The 27,247-nt window shown below is 40.4% G+C and overlaps 1 protein-coding gene across 1 annotated transcript in view; it reads right to left on the bottom strand.

The window, feature by feature from the left end:
• MSRA (methionine sulfoxide reductase A) overlaps positions 1-27,247 on the bottom strand; it is a 290,729-nt gene that overhangs the window by 122,727 nt on the left and 140,755 nt on the right. The gene's annotated exons all lie outside the window — the stretch shown is intronic.

Below are 27,247 nucleotides of genomic sequence, written 5' to 3'. Positions count from 1 at the left end.
CCCCCGCCCGGCCTGTAAATCCCCCCCAGGGCTGGGGACTCGACCCCTTCCCTGGGCAGCCCCTTCCCGTGCCTGACAGCCTTTGTGGGGAAGAAATTTTTCCTAAACTCCAACCTCACCCTGCCCTGGCACAACTGGAGGCCGTTTCCTCTTGTCCTTTTTGTAACTAAGAGTTAGATTGATGAGTGCTCACACATCTCAGGGTGACAATCCATTGCACTGAGTCCTACACACGCATTTTATATTTTATAAATATTATATATTGTATAAATTTACAATTTATATATGTGGTAATATTTGTTGCCATAATATATGCAGGAATGGGGAAAAAAAATTATCCTGCTCTGTAGTTAAATCATAAGTAAGCACTAAACAAAAGTAAACTGGACAGCCACATCTGCCTTTTGGTGGGGATGTAATAAGTTCATTGATCACACTAGGCCAGGTTTTTATTTCATTTATACCAGCACAAACTTCAGAGTTACTCAATTGCCTTCAATAGAATTCTTTAATTTCATGCAGTGCAACAACCAGCTGAATCTGGCCCAGGGATGGGTTCTGAATTAGCTGTCATCAAAGAAGAAATATCAGAGTCTGTGAGTAACTGAGGAGTGTTCAGTAGAAACACCAATTCAGTACCAAGAGAAATTTTAATTTTTAAAAAAAAAAAGTAGAAAGAAATAAAAAAGATGCTACGATATATTAAAAAGATATAACAAGGAAAAGCATGGCAGCATTATGTCAATTAACGAGGCACCTGAAATGAGGAAAACATAAATGAGACGCAGAGGGGTGGGCTAGCTATTAAAAGGGATTAAAAAGACTGGGATTAAATTTAGTCTAGAATGCAGAGGAGTAAAAGGGGACACATCTAGGATATCTGTAATGAAAATTTTGATAAAATCAAATCAGTTCCTATCTAGCGTGCTTCACATACAACACAGATATGCTCACTGAGATAAAAAGACAAAAATGTGCAAGTTTCATGTAACCTGTAGCTAAAGCCACGTCATCCTGTCCACCATGTCCAGGCAAATGATGGCCCAATTCCTCTTTCGCATGCGCTACACCTATTGAAGGCCATGGAAGCAACTCATTATCTGAAGTCAAATTCTGGTGGTAGGTTATCAGAAAGGGATCATACCCTTCCCCCTTCACACCTAGTTTAAAGCCCTGTAATATAAGATAATTGGCTTAATAATAAAGTGAAATGGTCTTTCTATATGATGGCATGAAGTGATGGCCATCTTAGGTCAGGGATGGAATTTACTCCAGATTACATCATTTAATATGGACTAACAGTGAAAAAAATGGGGTTTGCCTTAGCTGAAGCCCAGGTCAGGAATTCTGTTGTTGCTTGAGATGAAGAAGGAGAACAAATGGACAGTGGCTTGTCCAGCTCTCGCAAGCCTGCATCGTGTAACTAAAACGCGATTAAGGAGTGGCTTCTGACTTTAATTCTGGGGGTTTTTTAAGCCAATGTGAACCTTATGAAAGGTTCTTATCACTCAGGAGCAAATTGCTTGTCTAAGATGACTAGCTTTAGATCACAAGAGAGTTTCTTAAACAACAAAACAACAGAGGCATTACCTTTCCTCTCAGTTGAAGCAGCAATTACATCTTGTCAACACTGTCTGCTCTGACTAATCCAGAAGTTCAAAGAATCAGCTTTCTTCTTTTCCTCTGAATAAGGAAATAATGGTGCTACTCTGAGAACTATAGCCTGACCTCGAGAAAAAAAAAAATCCTCAGATGTGTGGCTAACAGACTGTTAGAACCTAGAGCATATTTAAAATCAATATTCATCCTCAGAGGAAAAGCAAGGAGGTAATGATGCTGGTCCTATCAGATTCACCTCTAATTTTCCTCAAAGCCTTTGTACAATCTAGTGGATTTTCTTTCAGAATACAGCATGGCTATTTCTACTAAGAACAATCTTAGTCATTTGTGATGAGCACCTACTTCCCAACAATTTTAGTGGAAACTAAACGAATCAACTGGGTACACATGAGCAAATAGACAGGTAAAAGGCTCCATGTGGGACAGATTAACCACAAGATTTCCTCGAAGAAGCACAGAGAGAAAATGGTATCAGGGGACAGGAAAACAGAGAGCCATCTCTCTGCAGCTGCAATGCACCTCTCAACAAGGGGTCAGAAGATACCATGTGGTTACTCCAAGTAGCACGTAGAAACTACCAGCTTAACACAGCCAAAGTGGCAAAAGGGAACTAAAATTGGGTTCTCCCTATTGATCTTCTCAGTTCACTTTTTGCATTAGGCTGAAGTTTGGCTATGAAAACAGAATAATCACATTTCGGTTTGGGTTTCCTACATTTGGCATGCTACAAGGCCAAAGGAAGAGAGCAGGCATCAAACCAGCTAACCGCTCCTCTCTGTTGTAAGAAATATTCTAATCGCATATTTTTTGTAAGATTTCTGCGGTGGTTTGACCTTGGCTGGATGCCAGGTGCCACCAAGCTGCTCTATCGCTCCCCTCTTCAGCAGAACAGGCGGGGAGAGAATGAGATGGAAAGAAAGAAAAAAAAACCCCAAACTCGTGGGTCAAGATAAAGGCAGTTTAATAAAGAAAAAGCAAGAGCAAAGGCCGTGCATAGTAGCAAAAGGAAAAACAAGATTTTATTCTCTGCTTCCCATTAGCAGGCGATGTCCAGCCACTTCCCGGGAAGCAGGGCTTCAGTACACATAGTTGTTCCTCCAGAAGACAAAATGTCACAAAAGACAAATGCCCCCCCTCCTCTTCCTTTTCCCTTAGTTTTTATATCTGAGCTGATGTCACATGATATGGAATATCCCTTTGGTTGGTTTGGGTCAGGTGCCTTGGCTATGTCCCCTCCCAAGATCTTGCCCCCTTCCAGCCCACTGGTGGTGGTGGAGGAAATATCGGAGACACAGCCTTGATGCTGTTCAAGCGCTGCTCAGCAGTAGCCATAACACTGGTGTGTTATCAACCCCTTTCTACATACCAATAGAAAGCACAGCCCTATGCAGCTTGACCCAAGACAATTTCTTAAAACAGAGAGGCAGGAACCAAAGAGAAACAATAAACCCACCTGTGCTCGAAAGAGCTGCATGTCTTTTAGCAAGAAATTTAACAGGCTAACACTACACAGCTGAAACGATGTCAAACGATCCGTGAGAGATGCCCTCCTTACAGTGAGATTCAGCTCTTCACCTTAGTGCCTCCTTCAGAATTTCTCACAAAAGGTCCGTTTATATTAAGGCAGAGAGTCACGGTGTCCTCAGTTCACCTATTGCTTTTAATTAGCTGATCTTTCATATTCCACCGTAATAGCACACTTCACTTCAAGTTCCAAAAGTTTTAACAAGCAAGAACATTTCTAGAAGCCTTCTCCCAAAAAAAGCTCAAAGTTTCAATCGTGTTTTCGTAAATAATTTATCGAATCACTAAACATAATTTCATTCGTTGTTAACTGTGCAAATAGAAATCCTCTCTTTATAGGTGCCATTATCGGATTTCCAGTTCTGGTGCTCAGTTCTCCTTCGGCTTTAGAAGGAGCTTAGCCATTGAAGAACCTCGCCGCCGATGATAAGACTTTATTACACCGTGGCAGAGAGGGCTGCGTGCCAACAGCAGATTGTCTGTTTATCCTATATCCATTTCCCACTTAGAAAACATAGCCACTCTCAGAGGATTAGCTACAGTGAGTTCTTTCAGTGGGGATTCAAACTCTGGCAAAAATGTTCCTGTAAAGAGCAATAGAAAAAGACATCTGAGTGACACCTCAGTGCTCCTTTTCAATTTTTTTCTTCTTAATAGTGTTTAGATTTTCACCTTCTTAATCATCTCCCAGGTGAGTGCCCAAGCCGACGGATTATAGAAGCGAACTCATTCTTTTTAACTCGCTGTATCCAGTAAGCATTTAATTATTTCCGGCAAAGTGGAACGACTTCAAAGGGCTGGCTTGAGAGCACCTCACCTGTGAATACCCAACCACCCAGCAGCCGCGGCGCCGCTGCCCAACACGGGGGCTTCATCTCCAGCTCATCCAGCCCTGGGTGAATTCAGTTATAAAATTCAAGCAACACCAAAACTATTCCCTCCTGCCCCACTTCTTCCATAAAAAAGGACTTGCCTCTCTTTACCCACCAAAATACAGGGCCTAAATCCAGTAAACAGCTAAATATAATTTAAAGAAATAGGTGGCAAATCTTCAGCTGATGTGCATTTCAGAGCTCATTGATTTTGGAGCTAAAACAATTTGCGCTGGCTAAAGCCTAGGCCCTAGTGAATATGCAAAGCATTACATGAAAAAGAAGCAGGCCTCTTGCGCATCTGTTTCTCCAAACTAGCCTGGGAATTTTTATTAAGTTGTAGTTATCGCTAATACAATTTCCAGATTCTCGGTAAAATAGGAACATGTTGCATAAACCCACCAAGGGTTCAACATTAACACACCAAGAACCCACATTTTGGGGTTTAACTTTTACCTTTTTACCTTCAAAGTAACAAAATAATGACAGATCGATAGATTTTTAAGACGGGTGCATTATGATAATTTGACTTCCTGCCTAATGCAGATGAGAAAATGTCACTGGAGCAGGATCAGATTTTGTACTTGGAAAAGCAACAGCTCTTGACTCAAAGAACCCAATGGACACAAAATCCAGCCGAAGTCAAGGTAACTTCATCGCGTGGTTAATACCTCTCACTTTTGAAACAAGCAAAGAAGAAAACCAGAGACTCCAGACATCTTATTTATTACCCGAGTTTATTTATTTAAAGGCCTTTCTGTACAGACAAAGACTACTAGGATGACATCCCTTGCCTATTTCTGAATATTTTAAGTTAATCGATCTTTCCAATGAATCTGTTGGACACTCATTTTTTTAAAATTTTTGAGAAGAATGCAGTAAGAATGTTCAGCTCTCCAGCCCTTCTCTGGCCATGGCCATAAGCAGATGCCCAGGGAAGGGTTGAAAAGACATATGTGATACATCTACCACAATGTACATGAAGAACCAACTGCCTTTGTCTGAACTTGGCTCCCACTGGCTTCTCTGAGAGCCCCTTGGTGTTCTGCTTGGCAAGACGGTGAGCATCCCGCATCTACACATTGGCCTCCTGCAATTCATGGTTTCCTGACTACTTTTCAGTTTTCCAGGGTGATTTTCCCCCTGTTTGGAAGAGACTGTAAAGTGTATCAGGTATACAATGGCACAAACATGTGGCTACTATTTTTTTACCTTCTTTGTATTTCCAACAACTATAATGACTTTGTTGGTCCTGAACTAGGAGATAACGTTTGGTTTATTACGCACTGTGAATTTCTGCTTTACAAAATATAATGATTTGCCTTCTCAGTGTGATCCATGCTCTCTTATACAGTTGTACTAAAATATGTCAATCTTATACAGCAAGGAGCCAACGTATCAAATTAAAACTTCCAATAAATTCAGCAAACTTCTGCCTGGAAAACAGGAAACCAAGGCTCTTCTAGAAGCATCTGGTGCATACAGCTAAAGAGAATTTTCTTAAATGTTATTAATTTGTTTTAGTAAAGGACAGACTAATTACACAGTAAATTAAAATTTTAAGAGATAAGAAAATCTGCTAATAGATCAATGAACTGCTATGAAATGCATTTTTGGTTACAATCACTTAGTTTTTTACCTCATCAAATCAAAATTAAGAGAATAAAGGTCACAGTGCCAAATGGGGTACAAAATTATGTTACTGATAATTTTTTGCATAGAAATTCAGTCCTGTTTTTCAGTAAAATTAATTTAAAATGAAGGAGATTGTCACTTTGAACAAAGAATATTGCCTTTTTCTAAAAATCTTCAAAACTACTAAATGAACTTGTTTCTTATTTGCAAGTATTTAAAATTTGCATGGTTTAGCTACAAAAAGTTCTTACTTTTGTTCACTAAATTCCTATGGGTTCTTTAGAGGCAATTTTTTTCTGATAATAAGACACTGAACAGAATACCTGAAAGCAAGACCACTGCTACTGATACTTTTTCTACTCTTACTCTAAAATAACTGTACATTGAAGAATGCCTAAAAGGAAAAACCCAATTCTATAGCCTATAGGACAACACGAGACAGCAAAACTTTACTGTTTTGTTCACTGTCCTTATAGGTTATGTCTTCTATAGGCTGAATGTCCACACTGCAAGCACTTCAGGAGGGATTACTTCAGACTCATTCTGGACTGAGTGCTTTTCACAGCTGGAGTGCATTAAGTGGGCTCCTAGAGAGCATATTCTGATTTAATTTCATTCGAAAGGGATCTCAGATTCAAAAACAATTCCAGTGATTTCTTGCAGATGTCGGTGGAAAGCCTCTTTACTGTTTGTATGGGGAGAAATGTCTGCATCCTAGGGAAATCGGTTTGGTTGCAATCCATGATACGGGCTATCTCCGTTTTGAGTTGTGTTGCTTTGCGAGCTTGGGTACCGCAGACATTGCGAAACTGGATGAACCAAATCATCTTAAGGATTAGTCTGACATTGCTCCTGGACAATACAACAGAATATCTCATGCAGCATTCAGCTGAAGAAAAAATGTTGACGATAGATAGACATATAATTAATGCCAGTCAACAGGGTTGTATGGAATATAGGTCTTGTCAGCCAAACTCGATTTCATTCTCTCATGAAATTACAAGTCTAGTTGTAATAAATGTAGGATGTAATAGCATGGATGTAATAGACTTAGACTTTATTAATGCATTTGACTTATTACTTCATGACAGTCTGATTAAAAAATTAGCACTATACAATATCAATAGTGCACATGTTAAATGGATTAAGAATTGTCTAAATGACAGTTCTAAAAAAAATTGTCTAAAGGGAACAAGGACTGAATGGCAGCATTTTTATCTGTCCTCTGCAGGGATTGGTACAAAGTCTGTTGCTGTTGAAGTCTTTCATCAGTAATTTTAAAGAAATAAAAAGTCTCAACTTGCGGAATCTGTGGCTAACTCAGATGAGAAGGCTGATAGGATGGTCTTATAAAGTGATTACTGGCTGCGCTGAGCCCGTTCAATCCCAGATGCATTAAAAACAGTCATACGTAAAAGCTCTACTGAAGGGAACCCATGACACACCACCATACCTGCAAATGGGAACAATCTTTGAGGAAGGTGCAAGGGTGGCAGTAGACAAGCAAGCAAATACAGAATTTCATTGCAACATTGCGATAAAATTCAAGAGTGACAGAATTGGGATGCCTAAGTAAAAAAGAGGTTGGTAGGAACAGCAATCCTGACATTAAGTAGATCCTCAAAAATAGTTTCAGTGACAGCCACAAAGAGCATGATATGTTTAGCCTTTCAAAAAGAAAACCTAGAGGTTTTTAATTAAAGCATACGAGCATCTTCTCAGGAAGAGACTGACTAAGTGCAAAAGGGGTCTTTGAAGAAGCAATGAAAGCCGTATCACAAGCCAGTGGTAGGAATGGAAACCAGGGAAATTCAAATGGAAAAGTAGGCACATAGTTTAAATACTGAAGATGGTTATCTGCTATGAAACACTGCACTGCTCAATTACCCCGTTGGATCGTTCAGTGATCCTATAAACCTGTGTTCTATAAACCAAGGGAAGTGGTCAATCCTTCATCTCCTGATGTTTTCAGATCAAATCAGATTTCCTTCTGGGAGACACACTTCGAACAAACGCCAGTTAAACTTAAAGGCAAAAGTTATAGGGCGTAATAAAATAGTAACTGGAGGAAACATAATGGCCTATGATATAAAAGATGTCAAATTAAATAATGCAGCGAGTCCTTACCAGCCTTAAACACTGTGAATATACGAGTGAATTGCCCCTCTTCTTCCTTTGTTCACTTCGCTTTAACAAAGCCTTTCTATCCCAAATACTGTTATCTGTACAAAGAGTTGGGACTTTTGTGTTCTCTTCTTTTCATCACGGTTGACGAAGTAGACGCTAACCTAACTACAATATCCAGATGATCTTTATATAGGTGAGTTAAAATCTTTCAGCTACAGTGTTGGGAACAGAAAGACACCATTTTGCCACATTTACAAAGTTCTAATCTAAAAGCCCAGATTTAACCCTAAACTTACACACCAGATGGATGGAGCACTTACATGTCAATAAATTATGTTTATTGACAACCCACTTCTACTCAGCACCAAGGAAATGCAATGCCGGGCTTGTAACATCTAGCCTGGATTAGGTGAATATAGAACAAAACAAGTGGTCAAGCAAGTGAGAAATGCTAGCTTTAGGATAGGACACATTAATTACAAAGTTAATTAATAAAGTGAAGGATTAAATATGGAAGGAGTAATGGGAATCACAGAACCTTAGCCTCATAGCTAACAGCAATCTTGTATTATTGGCAGCATCTTACCTAGCTGTGGAGCCAAGAATTAGGGCATAACTGGTTTATGCTGTAGGTTGTCTGTAAAATGGCACACTAAAATAACCATTGCTCTCTCAAAACCTTTAAGTTTAGCTCTTGGAAACAAAAACCCATTTTGTAGACTTTCAAATACTGAAAAATCACAACGTATCTCATGAAAAGCAGTTTGGAGAGTGATAAGAAATGAAAGAAGGTCAAAAATGCGGTCATATGAACACACCATGGTACAATGAAGACAGGTGGTTTTGAAGAATGTCACTGAATTTGTCACTTTCTTGGCTGGGACTGAAACACTTAACAACATAAAGTAGCAAAAATAATTCCATTTTCTTCCCAAGACTCGGATCCAAGCTTTGGAAGAGTACAACAATATACAGAGTCCATAGTTTTTTATTCCAAATATTTTTATTTCCATCTCAAAGAAAGCACAAGAAAATCTACTACTTGTTCCAAGGCCTTCCTAACAGCACAGTAGCAGCACAATATACAGTTTTGATTTAACTGTATATTAACACTCTATCCTCTTGTTTATATGATGTTTATAAGACAACCTAAAACCCACAAAACATTTATTATATTTTTCCCACTCATTTTGCATAGAAGGTAATAGAAGAATTTTCTTTGATTTCATCACCTTCTACTTTGACAGTCCCCAAAGTTGCTGCATTTCATGTCTGTATTTCTCTAACCCGTATTAGATAATAAGCATATCAGTAATACAGAAAAAAACCACAAAACAAGGGAAGAAAGACTTCTACTCTTTATACAGAGTCTCCTTAAGAAAAAGTGTGTCCAAAGTACGTGACGAACTTTCTATCAATAGAGTAACACATCATGAATGCAAAGGTAGTCTTCTAATTACAATTATTCATATTACAGGAAAGATTTAGTGGTCTACAATGTTAGATTCTGTGTTTGGGGACAATAGAATCAAATCAAATGGAACAGAAGCGAATAGAATCATTTAGGTTGGAAAAGCCCTTTAAGATCATCAAGCCCAACCGTTCCCCTACCCCTGCCATCCCACCCCCAAACCCTGGCCCTCAGCACCTCGTCTGCCCGGCTTTTAAATACCCCCGGGGATGGGGACTCAACCCCTTCCCTGGGCAGCCCCTTCCAGTGCCTGACATATCCTTTCACAGAAGAAATTTTTCCCAACATCCAACTTAAATCTCTCCTAGCATAACTTGAGGCCGTTTCCTCCTGTCTATCTCGAACTGCTCAGCTTAGGTTTCTGTTGGATACTTTGGACTGAGTGAATTTACTTTCCTCAGAAGAAAATAATGTTGCCTTTCAGAACTTAGGCCCTTGTATTCTGCAGTCCTATTCATTCACTTCCCCTTGGATTAATTCCTTATCTGACATACTTGTGCCTATTAGGTCAGATGAGAAAATGTCCACTCAGGAACATAACAAGGGTACTGTAACAAAGCTGTGAGAAACTGAAATCCCATAGAAGACTGCCCTTTATTCATATACATGGTTTTTTTAGATATTATAAATGCACTGATTCCTTGATTAGCATTAGGTATAGAGGTCATTCTTGAAAAACATCACAAGGGAGTATGGCAATAGAAGAGAACTGGGGACAGAACACAGCAGTGTAGGACCTTGGGGTGTCTGACATAAACTCATGGCCCTTTGCCTAGGGGATAAGAGCCGTACCAAACTGCAGCTCAAACTTCAGCCACTAACTAAAGCCCAGGAGTCATTATCCCACCGCATTACGTTCCACACGGCTTTAGCCTACTTCGAGCATCATCGACTTCTGCTGCCATACAGTTATGACTTTAGCGACTCGGAAGATTGTTTCATTGCAAAGCTCCTTTGAAAAACTCAAATTAATGAAATTATGTTGACATTTTTATCATAACAGATAAACACAGTGAATAAAGATCTGCCCAGGAAATATATCCTGTTATCCATGGGCATGAAAAACTTTGAGGATAAAAGATTAATACTACGTCAGCTGCACCATGCCTTTGTCCTAAAGACTTCAAAGTACTTTCTAAATTTGGATTCCATTATCCCCATTTTGCAGAGCATAACCCTCTATTACATTATGTTCTTCATAATTAATTTTCAATATATGCAACATAATTTCTCTAAATACTACAAGCCTTGGGCTGACAGCATGGCTGTTCTTTTAAAACACAAATGCCAAACCTTACCTCATATAAATATTTAGTGTGGGGCTAAATATTATCACGCTCAGGTAATAAAAAAATCAGTTATGACACTTTTAATTTCAGGTAAGAATTTAACTGAAATTTTAATTTCAGGTAAGAATTTCAAACGGTAATAATTTGGCTATAGTACCTACCATTTTAAAAAATAATCTTTTCTAACAAGCTCAATTAATAGGATGCTATCTTCAGCTGCATGAAATTAAGACACTAACTCAGTTGTGCCATGAAGGCATGTAGTTTATTTGAGACGGCTTAGGACAAACTGTCCAGGCTCTAGCTCCTGCTCCAGAAGGCAGCGGGTCCTACACATCCCATGATAATTTGTCAGCCCTGCATAGATGTCTCGGATACAGCATCTAAACGTCTGTCCCTTTAAGCAACTAAACCATTCCTTTAATCGCTATTTATTTTATTGTAAAATCCACTGACACAAACTGCAGGCCTCTGCCTCAGTTTTGGTCCAGGCACAGATCTACTATGTCATCTTCAGCAAGCAACCTTCAGGATTTTGCATGTAAGATATCTCAAGTTGTCTCCGGATACAACCCATTGCCATGGGTGAGGTGGCAGACTGTGATCATTTCAGAAGTAGAATTGTGTATAATGATTGAATCCTGCCTGAATTATGAAAACGCCACCTCGGTTACTGCCTTGGTGGATGCGAAGGCAGACGATAGCTTTAGGACGTGTGTCATCTCCTTCTCTTGCCAAAGACAACACAGTCATAACACAAACAGCTTCCCAAGCAAAGAACCCTTGGACAAGAAGATGACTGCAAAATGAGGGAAGATGGTTAAAACATTGACATTTTCCTTAAAGAGCAGTGAATAAACCAAATGTTAATACAATCCCCAAAAAGCTCTGAGAGAAAGAGAAACAAAAGACATGACTTTGATGAGCAGGACCCTTTGTGACCGCTGCATTTGCCAGGAATAGAGGAAGTTGATTGCAGAGAGTGAAGAATCACAGAATCATAGAATCGTTTAGGTTGGAAAAGCCCTTTAAGATCGTCAAGCTCAACTGTTCCCCTAACCTTGCCATCCCACCACTAAACCATGTCCCTAAAATGGCTCAAGAGTGGTTTTCCAGAGCCCATCCTAGTAACACAGACGATTTGAGTAGGTGCGAGACCCACTAAATCCCAAGTTTGGAAATGGTTAGAAAGCTGAGACTTCTCTGGATTTCTAGATTTCTCTAGCTGAGACAATTTCAAGACTTTATTTCAGATTGCCTAAATATTTATGCTTCTTATAGATCCTAAAGCCAAAAAAAAAAAAAAAAAAAAAAAAAAAGATAAAAGTTTGTGTTTAAAAAAGTCAGAGAGTAAAAGTGTTAAAGTGTTCACTAGCCTGAGCATCACTTCAGCATGTTTCTGTGAAGGCAAATGGAAGCCACAAGTTCCCTTTTGGTTGGAAAGGGAGTGATATTCCAGGACAACTTGCGGCCTTTCAGTGCTTAAAGGGGACTTACAGGAAAGATGGGGACAATCTTTTTAGTAGGGCCAGCTGTGACAGGACAAGGGGGGATGGTTTTAAACTGAAGCAGGGGAGGTTTAGACTGGATCTAAGGAAGAAATTCTTTACACTGAGGGTGGTGAAACACTGGCAGGGGTTGCCCAGAGAGGGGGTGGAGGCCCCATCCCTGGGAACATTCCAGGCCAGGTTGGCCGGGGCTGTGAGCAACCTGATGTGGTTCAAGGTGTCCCTGCTCCTGCAGGGGAGTTAGGCTGGGTGGGCTCTAGGGGTCCCTTCCCACCCAAAACATTCTATGATTCAGTTTCAGGAGTAAGGAGCTATAGAGACCCAAGCCTCCAGAAAAGAGTCTTAATGGGAGATTTGCTCACAAAAAATGACTGCAATATCCCAAACCGAAGCAGTATTGGGGCTCCGCTCTGTACAGAAAAAGCATTGATGGAAAAATGAAGGATATATATATATATACACACACACTAAATGCCTGGACCTGCTACTGAAATCCAGCTTCAGTCTATAAAGGGAATATTTTTAACGTCAATTTAGCAGAAAATTTGATCGATTTTTTGCTTAAAATTTACAGCTTCTAGCTGCAAAGCCTCTGTACTACAGTTATGCAACACAGCATTTCCTTAAATAAATGGGCATAATGTAAGGCAAAGAATAACAGAAATGTGAAGAATAGGCGATGCATTGAGAACAAAAGGGATAAAGGGAGGTAAATATAATACCTAGGCACATCTATTTATGGCAAGCTCAGTGTAAGGAGTTGGAAAATGTTAAATAATCTGGAATATAAAAAAGAAGAAATGAGAGTAAGGTATTCTAACACCTATTCTTTTCCACTACAATAACAAAAATTGTAGTTTCATCCATTTCTCTCTGGAGTAATTTCAGTAGGAGGTTACTGCTCTGAGGAGATCTCTGAATGCAAGGTTAGTTTTCGAAAATACGCCAATTCTCACTCTTTGTCAATCTGAACACCAACACAGTGCTTGGAAGAAAACTGTATATATCTTAATATGAGTGAATTGTAGGCTTGAACACAAAAAAAAAAAAAAAAAAAAAAAGGATAGATTGCTCTATTTGTACTCTAAAACCTTCTCTCTCATATCTAACTTTTATTAAACTAATCTGACAGTTATACGTTATACATAAATATGATTGGGATGATGATTTCCCTCACGATTTCCCCAAAACAAATATGCAAGAAGCAGTACAGGCAACCTGGTTTCACCAGAGACCTCTCACAGACATCAAACTGAAAAGAGACTGCAACAGAGCAGAGCCCGTTGTGCTGACAGACGGGCGTTCAGAGGGCTTCCAGCAAAAACAGTACTAGGATGAAAATTCAGAAGTAATTTATACTAGATAAACATTTTTAAGTCCAACAAAACTAATAAAAGGATTATAGAAAGTTCTAAAAATGCCCAAGCAACCTGTTTTGTGTGAAAGCCTTTAGCAGCAACAAATTCTGTAAGTGGCTAAGAGCTTAAAAAGATGCAATTTTGACAATTTCTGTACATAGAACACAGCCATGAGAATGCTGGGGAAAGGTGAGTCAGTAGACATTGCATGTAGAACGATGAAAGATCAATGACTGGGCATGGAGACAAAATGGAGAACCTTTCCACGTGAAAGCAGACTACAGATGCGGCAGAGGAACTTTGGAGAAGGACCTTATGGATCAGGAAAAAATCTCCAAGTCAAAAGCATTAAAATTACATTTAGTTATTTCATTTACAGTGCCTTGGCAAAACTGTACCTCCCCTTTAAGACCTTTTCAAATCCTAGAATTTATTTTCATAGAGTCATAGAGTCCCAGGTTGGAAGGGACCTCAAGAACTATCTGGTCCAACCTTTCCAGGCAAGAGCACAGCCTAGACAAGATGGCCCAGCACCCTGTCCAGCTGCGTCTTGAAAGTGTCCAATGTGGCGGAGTCAACCCCATCCCTGGGGACATTACTCCAAGGGGTGACTGTTCTCATGGTGAAAAGTTTCCCTCTCATGTCCAGTCGGAATCTCCCCAAGAGCAACTTGTGTCCACTCGCTTTGTCCTCTCCATGGGACTCCTTGAGAAAAGGGAGTCTCCATCTTCTTTGTAGCCACCCTTCAGGTACTGGTACGTGGTGATGAGATCCCCTCTGAGCCTCCTTTGCTCGAGGCTGAACAAACCCAGCTCTTTCAGCCTGTCATACGTCAGGCTATTTTAAATAGAAAGTGTAGCTGTTGTCCTCTTAAAGAGATACTCCTGAAAGATTATTGAGGGAGGGGGCTAAAAATTTTCCCTGTATAAGTATTAAAAATTGCAGTTAGGTCAGAGGCAGGTAAATCAGAAATGTGTAGTCTTTGGTGGGTGGTACCAGTATACCAGTGCCTGTGAAGAGCGAGAAAGGGGAGTTCAAATCAGAAAAGATGAAATAGTTGGTTGGCTGGTTGATAAAAAAAGATATTTTAAAAATTTAAAACTATGATAATGAGTTTGAATGCAGAAGATTGAATTGGCTGACAATGCCAGGACACTGCAGAGAGCTCACTGGAATCAGGTTGGCTCCTGTACAACTTAAGGTTAATGAAGGAAACGTAGTTGCAGTCTAAGCCATGCACTTACATTCCCTGCCTCCCAAAGAATGCCTATCTGATGAAGAGAAACCACAGAGGTCTTGGACCTGGCCTGACCTTTGACATCACAAAGCATTTTGACAAATGATGTCATAGCCTACAGCCTGGTAATCAGGATATTCTGAAGACTAAGTCAGCAGTGCTCTTCTGGCGTTACCTATCAGCTGGCTCAAGGTAGCTCTTCGCCCACCATGAGGGAACGATAAATTGTTCTCCATTAACTGTAGGTGGTGTTGAGGCACACCGAGGAAAATGTTTTATTTTCTTTAATCATGAAGATGAAAGCAATGACACTTGCAAGGGGTTCCTTGCAATCACAGCTCCTGCTGGGGACTCTCCTGAGCACACGTTAGAGCAATGGGTTTTCCTTCTGCTAGAAAATAACAGCTCCTCTCTTTCCTGTCTTATTTCCTTATTATAAAACCTGGACATTACATTTAAAATTGTAGCTGCCATCTCACTGTGCAAGGTGCTGTATAAATACAGAATAAGACACAGCCCTGTCACCCGATAAAACTGCTGAAAGAATGAATGGTTCCTTGATTGCAAGTTTATTTTTCCCAACCATCCTCATGAAGGTCTTCTCATGCAATGAGAAGAGGTGGCTTGTTCTGTGGCCGCATCACCTGAGGCTACACAAACATTTTAGAAGATCTCATTTCTGATTATGGTAAGTGGAATTCTTCATCCCTAGAATCTCACCCTGAGCATAAAACCCCACTTAGTGATGACAAGCATCTTCCTAAGGACACCGTGAAAAATATGCTACATGGTGTCATAGGTTTCACAAAGACCATTAACCGCTGGAAACAGATCAAACCCCAACTAATATATTTCTACAGCTGCATGACCCACATTTTAGATCAGGTTTAAAAATAAAGGCAAGTAGATCAATCATTAGCCTTTAATAAATCTTTACAGATATTTCACTTTTTTGTGGCAAACCTTTTAGAGATTATTAATTCTCACCCCAATTTTAATGAATGGCTGTGCCAATGCTTAACCTCAAGAAGTCACGTAAAATGAATTATTACCCATGATTAATTATGCTGTAATAGGCCAATAAAAGCAACCTTTGTTTCAGCCACTGATAAAATTAATTAAAATTGACTCCAGTAAACAGTGTACTGTTTATGTGGCTACTTACACATAACAAAAAATAGTTGTGCTTGGTTTTTTGCTAAAATGTAGATGTTATACTTCACATTAGACCAGTGAAAGCATTTACCTCCTGCTTAAACCTAATGAACATTCATTGTATTTGACTATCCATTATTTCTATTCAACTAGTCAGAAATCAAGAGTTTTAAATTACAGGTCACTTGCATCCTTTCTAAAAATCCCATTTCAATGGGGGCATTTAAGAAAAGCAAATAAATTGGTTTAATTCAAGTGAAACCAGTATTCCTTGACATGAATTCATCCAAAAAAGAAATGTCCAATTTGGATGCCCAAAAGTACTTAGAAGACAATGAGAAAAAGAAAATAATTGTTAATCGCTTAAAAAAAAAAACAAAACCAAACCCAAAACTCAGGGAAGTAATATATTCAAATAATGTGAATCACTGCGCTCACATTTATGTTTATTGTACAGTACCTACTACTGTGAGATCTATTTGAACTTATTCTACCTGTAGTAAAATGCAGTTTCTTGACAGTGAGGGATAAATGCTGGACATTATTTATCTTCTTAAGATATTTTTAATCCAAGCTTCAGTGATGAATTCTGTGGTCTGCAGATGCAGGAAGTCAGCAGGGATTATCATGGTGATACTGCACCCAGTTCTGGGCTCCCCGGTTCAAGAAGGATGAGGAACTCCTGGAGAGAGTCCAGAGGAGGGCAACAAGGATGATGAGGGGACTGGAGCATCTCCCCTATGAGGAAAGGCTGAGGGAGCTGGGCTTGTCCAGCCTGGAGAAGAGAAGGCTGAGAGGGGATCTCATAAATACTTACAAATATCTTAAGGGTGGGGGTCATGAGGATGGAGCCAGACTCTTCCCAGTGGTGCCCAGCGCCAGGACAAGGGGCAATGGGCACAAACTGAAGCAGAAGAGGTTCCAGTTGAATGTGAGGAAGAATTTCTTCGAGGGTGACAGAGCACTGGAACAGGCTGCCCAGGGGGGCAAGTGCTGACTGCACTTTTCCATTGCCTGCTTCTTGTATCTGGCACATAGGACTACAGTTATCTGAGCTTCACAGTGGAAATGTGGGTGAATTGTAGAAATGTGCCACAGTGTGAAGATTAGATTATTTGGTGGCCCCTTTAACCATTAACTGTGTGAAACTGTAATTACACAAAAGATGACCCTGACATTTGCATTTTTTTTTCCTACATGAAGAAGGCCAGATTGTTGGCCAGTTCAAGGATGGTGAGAAACTAAGCAGGTCCACAGAAAGCTACCAAAATGGCAAGGGACCTACAGGCATGACCTGCAGGAAGCTGAGTCTGGCAAAGAGGACGCTAAAGGGAAAGCTAATTCCAACCTAAAATATTTGATGGGCAGTTTACAGAGATGATGTAAACAAAGTCGTCTTTTTTCAGCAGCGACAGACAATATAGCAATGGCCACAAGCTGCAACCTGGAAGGTTCAAATTGGGCATTAGGAGAACCTTTGTCACCAGGAGAACAGTGCCGCAGTGGAGCACATGACCCCATGCACTTCTGTAACTTCCATCCTTGGAGGTTCTCCTGACTTGTCTAGACAAAGCCACTGATGACCTGACTGAGTGTTGGAGATGATCCTGCTTCAGAAGAGAGTTTGGAGTAAAGACTCCCGCATGTCCTTCCAACCAGCATTTCTACGATTGTACAGCTTGACAATAATTATGGTAATAAACTACAGCTAGTTCTCTTCATTTTCCATTTTAAATGTATGGACTTGTTCTGGATGAGACAGTACAGCTTGAACATACAAAGAAACTTTAGCATCTTAAATTCTTTAGCAGAATTTAAGACTATGCCTATACTAGCAAATTAAACATTAACAGGGAACATTCCCAGGTACTGGGATTCAATATCTTCAGCTGTAAATTGGTGGAACGGTCATCTCCATGGCACTGGGTCATACTGTAAATGTAAACTCTCTCCTCTCCCTACACATGTGTGTGCAAGTATTGATTGGCACACATATATAATTACTGAGTTGGGAAATAAGTAAGGACCACCTGAACCCTCACTCAAAATGGAGTTTAAGCGTGTGAGTGATGGACCGTCTGTATTATAGGTCGTACATGAGCTAGCACGCACTCTTTCAGCACCTACAATGATTATAGGAGCAGAAATGTGTGTCGTTGGAGGGTACGTGGGTATATATACCCGTATAAAACTAACCTCTGTCACATTTTATCTTTTCCTAAGCCTGACAGAAGTCTCAACTCTGCTATGCCCCAGACCAGCTGTTATCATTCACATGCGAGACTCTCCTTTATAAATGCGCTGATCTTGTATATCAAATGCAGACTTAAAGGAGGGATTAAAAATAAAAAAAAACCCCAACTTTCATTTAGCAAGCTTATATTAAAAAATAAAAGATGTTAATAAATACTGTGTCTATAAGCTGGTCTAAATCTATCTGAAATGCCCCACAGTGAAGTCTTACATCAGTTATTATTGAAACATTAAATGCTTTTCTTACAGGCTTACAGCAATCAATTTAACTTTCAGTCATCTTGTACCCATATGTGCTGCTCCTGTTGATGAAATGGCTATTAATAAAGGAATAGATGGCTATGAATTAAAGCAAGCTCTACTTAATCACATTAATCCAGAGTATGTTAAAGGCTTCAATTTTCTAAATAATTTTGGGCTTAATGCCTCTGAGATGGGCAGACTGTTCTATTGATGCAGCATCTGGTCCAATTTAAGCTGCATTGTGAAGAAGGAATTGTTAGGCCCTTGCAAAAATAAGGAAGAGTGACAGTTTTAGGGATGCAACCAAAACTGCTACAGCTGAGACAAAAGATACTGCAAGATATTGAAAAAGACCTACAACAATTAAAAGGCAGCCCACTGCTCTGCAAATGCAACTCTACTGTTCAGTGAATTGTATATGATTAACTTACTCTTACTGATGGGATGAGTACTCCATACACTTAACCATCACTGTATTTTCCAGTCATTGAACATCCAACAGCTGCTGCTGTGAAATATGTTCACTTACCCATTACATTGGGTTACCAATTAGAGAGGAATTATTTAAAAGGGAATGGCACAACCACTAACACTATCCTTGCATAAGCAGTAATTTCTGGCTTCAGGGCTGGGGTTTTTTTCCCCCCCGAGTTTGGTTTTTTTTTTTTTATTATTATTATTATTTTGGTTGTGACAAGGTAGTAGTTTTACAATCAAATAAGATTTACCTTGGCTTGTAGCACTGAAATACTGCTGCATTCAATTAAGTAGATACAGAAAAAGTGTTTTAAATGCTTCTGGGGGAATAAAAATGTTCATAGGAGAATTAGGCTTTTTTAGAACATTTCTGCAGGAGAGAGCTTTTTTAAAACCCAATCTTCATAGAAGGTCTTCAATTAAGGAGACAATGTGATACAGTCCATCCACTGGAAAAATAATATTTCCTTTGCTATTACATTTTTGTTACATTTAATATGTCAAAATTACGGAAGTTTTAGGGGCACATCTTTTTGTCAGTAGCTTCATTATAAACGAAAACAGTAACTCTAGTGAATTCAGTGCATTTGCACAATGTGTGTACGTACTGGATGAAGCCATCAAGTCACATGCTGCAGAGCTGTAAAAATCTCTGTCTGAAAGCCTATTTCAATTAAAAGTAATGTTTTCATGAGATACGCAGAGCAGGTTTGGGGGGCAGACATTGCATATAGTATGTGTGATCACATATTGTAAAATTTGGGCAATTATAAAGTGCCCAAAGGAGATATTTTATGGTACACTACTGCAGCTACTTGGGCATCCTACAGGACTAGAAAGGAATCAGAATTTTAATATTGAGATTGAAAATTACGTTTAATGTATACATAGTTCCTTTTCAGCTGGCTAAAACAATTTCTATCTATAAATACCTAAATATATCGGTTGAAATTCTCTATGACTGCAGGAGATAAAAGAAAACTTTAGATGTCACCTTATTACCTATGCTTCCCTCCAACACTCAGTACCAGAAAAATCCACATAGCTGTAGATTTCAAAGTGCTTTATAAGATAAGATAAAGTATCTCCTTTTTTATAAATGAGGACAATAGGCAGGAAGAGCTGAAGGTCATCCAGGTCAGCCCTGGAGCCAGGAATAGATGGAAATCAGCTGAGTCTCAAGCTCGGCTGAGGTGCTCCTCCTTCCTTCTGCAATACGGGCTGCTCCAAAGAGCTGCCAGGCAAAGTCCAGCATCAAAACCGCTGCTGAAGAATATGAAAGGCAAGAGCAACAAAAGCACCGAGGCCGTGGTGCTGCACAAGAGAAACTCCTGCTACCCCTTTGCGGTACAAGTGTAATTAAATGGGAAGATCTTCCCCTACTGCATTCAGGGAGAAGTTCCATTTCTAGGAGGGGTTTGAGAAGAGGAGAGGAAGGTTGCATTGCTGGTGTGACAGCTACCGTGGTAGTTTAGGGATTCTTAGAAGAGGTGAGAAAAAGGACATGGTTTAGCGGTGGGATGGCAGGGTTACATTAACGGTTGGGCTTGATGATCTTAAAGGTCTTTCCCAACCTAAACGATTCTATGATTCTAAAAGAGGGAGTTATTTTCTCATAACTTCCTGAAAAAAGTTATCTGAAAGAGTTTTATCTGATCCTTATCAAACACCATGGGAGCGGTAGTTCTAATAGCAAAGTTATCCCTCAAACCTGTGCCATTCTTCTAATTAAGAGCAATTAAGTAGGCCTAAGTACAAATAAATAACCGCTTATCGTGCCAGCAATATAAAAAGAATTCATATCTAGGTGTAACGCTATGGCAACAGCTTTTGTGAGATGCTCTCTGACACTGCCGCAGAGCTCCTGTTTAACAATTCAAATGCAGAAAGATGAGAATAAAGGAGGCAAAAAGCAACTAAGTGATAGCCCTGCTCATAGCACAATTGTTGTGATGAATTCTGCCCTCACACGTTGTATGAACATATCATGTGTAGACAAATTGTATTTCATGCTAACAATGAGTCTGCACGGGGAAAAGTCTATTACCACATTGAAAATAAAGGAATTAGAGACGAATCAAAGGCGGTAAATAGATGAAAATGCAGTAAGACACTTGGCTTTCTACTCAGTTGGTCTGCAGAATTTGCCTTCCGTATCTGCTGTGACATTTTTTATTTCTGCACCTTTAGTAGAAGATCAAAACTGCCTATTACAAGAGACGTAGTAAAAAATGCAGTTTTGCTGCAAGATTTTTCCCTTTTTAATTAATTATTTTATTTTCCATAGCTGCCTGAAACAGTCATCCTTCAAGCAGGCTTTGGAAATAATTCTCTTTATTATGCCAAGTTCCTTAAATCCCCACTGCTATATAAAAGCTATTGCTAATCATTAGAGACTTTGGGGGGGGGGGGGGGGGGGGGGGGTTTTTTTTTCTCTGTGAAAGACCAGGAAGAGTATTTTGCTCTTCCTAGTTAATTAGATCTGAAACAGTGGGAGCTGGTGCCAAAATATTGCACACCTTTGGTGTGATAGCCCTCGGTTCAAACACCTGCTCAGGAACTTGGATGCCTGGATCCCAAAGGACCCTCAAAATAAAGCAGACGTACATCTCCTGAGAGCATCCTAGCTACCAGGGTAGCGGACATGCTCCGGAAGCACATTCGTTACTTGTCCTGATGAAGCAAGGCCACTGTGTAGCCACAAATGCAAGACTGATCTCATCATCACATACTAGTACCTAAGGGGTAGCTACAAAGAAGACAGAGACTCCCTTGTCACAAGGAGTCCCATGGAGAAGACAAGGGGGAATGGACACAGGTTGCTCTTGGGAAGATTCTGATTGGACATGAGGGAAATTTTTCACCATGAGAAGAGTCACCCATTGGAATGATCTCCCCAGGGATGGGGTTGACTCCACCACACTGGACACTTTCAAGACGCAGCTGGACAGGGTACTGGGCCATCTTGTCTAGGCTGTGCTCTTGCCTAGAAAGGTTGGACCAGATGATCCTTCCAACCTGGGATTCTAGAATTCTACGATTCATAAAGCCAGATGGGGAGCTTCTTTTCTTCTATTGATTAGGGCAATCTGGGGCAGGGAGGAAAAGGAGAGGAAGAAGGGCAAGGTCCTGGAGCCTATTCTCATGGCTAATGTATTTTTTTATATACTTCGTAACAGTTTCGCACTAGATACACTGTGGGAAGCCGAATCTGGGACCTCTGCTTTTTCCTGTGCAAGAATCTCATTCATCTTGTTTGCTTCTGTACCGACCATGTTTCCATTTCGGATCACATGTTGTTGCATGTTCAGAAGCAGAAGGAAGAAGATGTCCCCTCCCCATCCAAAATCTGACCTACTTCATTAATGAAAATTGGATCCTACCTTCTTTGCCCTTTCAAGCTAGGTGCCTAAGTTCAACTCACAGACTAAGGAGACCAGATCCCAGTCTATATTTTTTCATTTAATTTTAGCATCACTTAAAAGATGTCTGAATGGATCACAAAGGCAGGCTGGGAGACTGCATTGTGAGTCGAGAACTCATTACACGTTACTCCTGTCTTTGAACATCTTTGAACACCTGCAGAAGGGCTAAACTGTCCCTGAACAGAGAGGAATGAGGCAAGAAATAAAATGAAGCCATTTGTTAAACCAAAATAAATGAAGCGGTGAAAAATAATGGGCCCATCTGCACCTACCACTGGTTCGGGGTCAGTTCTGCTGAAGAAAAGTGCACTGCCAAAAATTGAAAGGAGAATTAAATAGAACCCTGACCATTTTCCTCACCATATACAGTCCATTTAGAAAATAATAATAATAATAACAACAACAATATTTAGCACTCTTGCAATGCTTTGTAGCTTCAAAACGATGCATAGACAGGGCCTAATCAATGAGACTGGAACTTCTTTTTTCAAGACTTGTTTGCTACTTGGTAGCCACTTTTCTCCTTTATCTTATCATTGTATTAACAGACCGAGACGAATCTTTCCCGATCTAACACCATTGACATGAGCCGAATTATGTCTAGGATCAGTTTGGCCCAATTTATTACTTTCTTAATAGATGATAAGAGTATTATAATGTGTTCCACTTGAGTTGGAACAAAGAGTTTTCACAGCATTCAGCACACATAATAACATGATTAAACCCTGTATCCTTTCCAGGAAATCTAAAACACTATAATTATAACACAAAAATGAAAAAAAAAAAAAAGAAAAGATTAAAAAAAAAGAAGTAAACAATGTGTAATTACAGTAGCTGAAGATAATGCAAACTTTTGGTTTAGTACATAGTACCTGTTACCTTTCCAGCATGAACAAAGGGAAGTTATGGCCAGAATAAATTATGACCTTCTTAATAACACAGGCCAGAGAGCCCTCTTGAAACCAGAGTCTCCTTCTGAGGAGGAACGTTTTCTTTCATATCAGAGAGCTAGAAAACTCATGGCTAAGATGAACATATTTGAGAAAGATAAACAAATCCTAATTTAAAGCTTCACAGTGACGGCAAATTTTTACCTCGTTTTGCAATCTCTTCTAACCTTTATAATTAAGGAGGTGCATCTTAGTCAAGGCTGCCAGCTATAACGCATGTTTTAGCCTCAATGCCTATTTCTGCCGTTTAGCTGGCTCCTAAGCTGAACAGAACAGCTACTCTGCTTGGGAAGCAAGATAAAACAACTGCTACAGCTCCCTGCAGCAATTTGACACATGAGTACTTGGAAGTGCTTGAAAGGATCTCCAATTCCTCTGTCTCTAGAAGGACTGAACCTGAAAGGAGGCACCACAGAGGAGGCAGAAGTGTCACGGCAGAGCCACGAGAAGCTCAACAACGCCCATGATGCCCTTCTCCCCAAACAACTCTCCAGAGGGTACCGTAATTTGCCTGATGTAAATAACACATAACACCTGCTCCCACCAGCCTCCCACTTAAGCTGAAAGATTTCTGCCATCTCCATCAAGTTGCCCCTGAGAACTTTCTAAACTGAAATCAGGTGTAGGTCACCGTCCCTTTAACACAAAAGTGTTGAGTATCACCCATTAAGGTTATACTTTTTCCTTTGTCTTCTTCAGATTGAAATGCTACACCCCAACAACAGCCAAAGCCACACCTCCACTGGGACACCACTCAGCTCATCTGGCTGACCTCATGCTTTTGGTGACAGAAGCCCTCTTCCTCCTACCGCTCCCAGAGGTGCTACAAGGGATGCTACCAACAATCCGTTGGTTGGATGCTACCAACTGCCTGTTACCTGGGACAAGGGGAAATGGCCTCAAGTTGTGCCAGGGCAGGGTTAGGCTGGACATTAGGAAAAAATTTTTTCACAGAAAGGGTGGTCAGGCACTGGAAGGGGCTGCCCAGGGAAGGGGTCGAGTCCCCATCCCTGGAGGTATTTAAAAGGCGGGCAGACGAGGTGCTTAGGGACAGGGTTTGGTGGTGGGATGGCAGGGGTAGGGGAACAGTTGGGCTTGGTGATCTTAAAGGGCTTTTCCAGCCTAAACGATTCTGTGATTCTATTCTATGATGCTACCAAATGCTCTTGTACTAGGTAACAGGAATACAGCTCTATTTTTCACGGTTGATGAGATTCCTGAGAAGGACCACCACGATCTGAGTCACGCTCCAGTTTAAAACCCAGTAACAGCCTGGGAACCCAAGGGCAGTATAGCTGAAACTGCTTTCCCTTCCCTTACTTTCTACTCAAAACCAGGCAATGGCATGTACGTACCAGAATGCTGAGATGATGGCTTATCATATTAATTAAAATTCTCTTATAGTTTCTTTTGATTTCTCCAACTGTCTGCAGCAATCTGTTGTCTTTTCTCTTAGTCTTATACAGTACGCTTTGGGAGGAAAGGACCTTATTTTTTTTTCTGTGCTTTACCCAGCAAGGTCATGGTCCGTGCCAAGTCTAGCATTCAAAGCATTAATGACACTTTTTGAGTATTTTTGTTCTACTGCTGTACTATTTTAGCAGAAAGCAAACTGTATAGACTTTATGGAAATGTGACATTAGAACAGAATCACTCGAAGGCATTTCAGCTACAATTAACATTTTTCACTCCTTGGAAAGAAAATAAAAATAGTTTCTAATTGAATCGCTTCACTGAATAAACACTGGATAAAACCAAGTGGGGAACTAGTAGACAAAAAAATAAGGTTATCCACATGTCGGGGTTGGGTTTTTTTCCAGGCAGATTTGATCTGTGTGTTAGCACTGTGGGTGCTTGTGTATGCAAGCATTGCCATGATATATTTTTTGCTCTCAGTAATAGGTACAGAAACGTCTCCAGGCATGCACCGCATGCAGAGTTGAGGAGGCAAAGCTGGTAATTCCTTCTTGCTTCTTCCCAGCCAGAGCACTCATAGGATCCATGGGTTTAAAGGGCTAGTTGTGAACGTCAGTATAGACGCTACTCCTCAAAAAAGACTGAAAACAACAGCAGGACAGCCCAAAGTCCACTGAGTTTCTCAGTGCAAAATATTTGCTAGTAAATACAACAGGCCTAGGATGACTCTCTGGCTGTACGGCCAACTTCACCACAGGACTCACCTTGCCACTAAACTTTTTATCCTCCAGACAGGGTTTGTGCATCCACACTGCTCACTGGGTTTAGGTATCTGTACCATATTAACCATCAGCTGTGCCTAGGAATTGTCCAGATTCCTAGGGTGCAACAACTAAAATGTCATCGTGTTATCACCATTCTTCTCATCCTAAATCCAAACCACAGCACTATGCCAGCTACTAGGAAGAAAATTAACTCTGTCCCAGCCGAAACCAGGACACCATGCCCAGATCTGCCCAGTTCAGTTTATTGTTGTAGACAGCCTGCACATAGCCATGACACCTTCTCTGGGGATGTCACTAGTGTTGATAACAAAGAAGCTTCTTTAGAAGCCAAAGAGGAGGCACCCTTTCAAGAGACTTTACGCTGCTGATGTTTTAAGAGTGTCTGCAGCTCCAAGTGGACTCTATCCAAGGCAGGCACCTTATCCTCCTTTTGAAGAACAGGTTTAAGGCCAGCTACCTTAGACTGGCCACTTTGTCCGTATCAACAGGCTGGAGAGATCTCATTGATGTGGAAATGAGGTACGCTCTTAGTACTGTTGGTCACAGCTCACATACAATTTGAATCCAGTGTAGATGAATGACAGCAACTATTTTAACTATGGGGTAAGACAAAACACCTTCTGCCAGCAGCACTGTGCATGAAGCCCACCAGGGAGGCTGATGTTATATGATGTGCAACCATGAAGAAAAATCTCCATCTTGTTGCCAAAATGAAAGCCTCCCAAGATGTATTACAGAAGTGTTTCAAAGAAGTAACTGTTCACGAGAAAAAAAAAAAAAAGCTGATGCTTTCAGATCTATGAAGGATCTGCTGTTTGTTTTCTCCCCATTATCTTGTTTTTAATCCACTTCCCAGCTTACCTGTTGCTTTGAGCTCTACCGATGGTACAGCATGTCATTATGGAATACTCGTTAGTAAGGCAAAGTGTCAGTAAAGCAAATTAAGCTCTTTTTACTCACTCCTCAGAATAAATACTTCATTCCCAGACGTATTGATACCTAGCTGCCATGGAATAACCTTTAGCAAAACATGACTTAACTGTCGCAGGTGCTCCTTGAAACTTCCTGCACAAGTTCAGTGCTGGAGTTAATGAAACCACAATTTTCTCCTCATATTTGTGAATGTGGAAATAAAATTATATTAAACAAATGGATAGACAAATTCATACAGAAAAGGTCATCCGTGGTTATTAAACACTGAATCACTCATACCTGGAAGCTGTGAGGTGCTTGACGACAGAACTCACGCTAACTTTCGCTGAAGTAGATTGTCAGATTAAACGCATCCTTGGTGTGAAACAACACAGCCGTTATATTCCAAGGAGTCAAATAATTTCCCTTTATTTTCTCCCTTTTCTGAGATTGCATATCCCAGAAATTTCCAGAAAGATAGCTTTAAAAAAAAGGGGATTTGGTTCCTGAGTGAAGGCTGAAATAAACCTTAGAGTGACCCAGTTAGTCAAGCAATGGCAAACACATTTCATTAAACAAATCTTAGGTCCTGGGGTCAAGAAAAGAGGCATCCACCCTCCCTCCTCCATGCTGTAGGAGCAGACAGGTCCCACACAGAAGACAAAATTTTTGTAAAGGATCTTGAAGTCAATGAACAAAAAGCTGAGGGAGCCCATGTATCAATTGTACCTCAGTTATCTTTTGGCAGAAGTTATCTTGTGTAGCTTCTGGGTTATCCCTTGAGCTGTGCTGGTAAAGATCTCTGCTCCAGCGTTAAACAGATCTATCAGGGGGGTGCTGGTGGATGAAAAGCTGGACATGAGCCGGCAATGTGCGCTGGCAGCCCAGAAGGCCAACCGTACTCTGGGCTGCATCAGGAGAAGCGTGGCCAGCAGGTCAAGGGAGGTGATTCTGCCCCTCTACTCTGCTCTGGTGAGACCTCACCTGGAG

Source organism: Egretta garzetta, unplaced genomic scaffold (assembly GCF_000687185.1).
Source record: "Egretta garzetta isolate BGI_Z169 unplaced genomic scaffold, ASM68718v1 scaffold325, whole genome shotgun sequence".
NCBI lineage: Eukaryota > Metazoa > Chordata > Aves > Pelecaniformes > Ardeidae > Egretta > Egretta garzetta.
The sequence above is the reverse complement of the archived record's forward strand: the minus strand, read 5'-3'. Positions and strand labels throughout refer to the sequence as shown.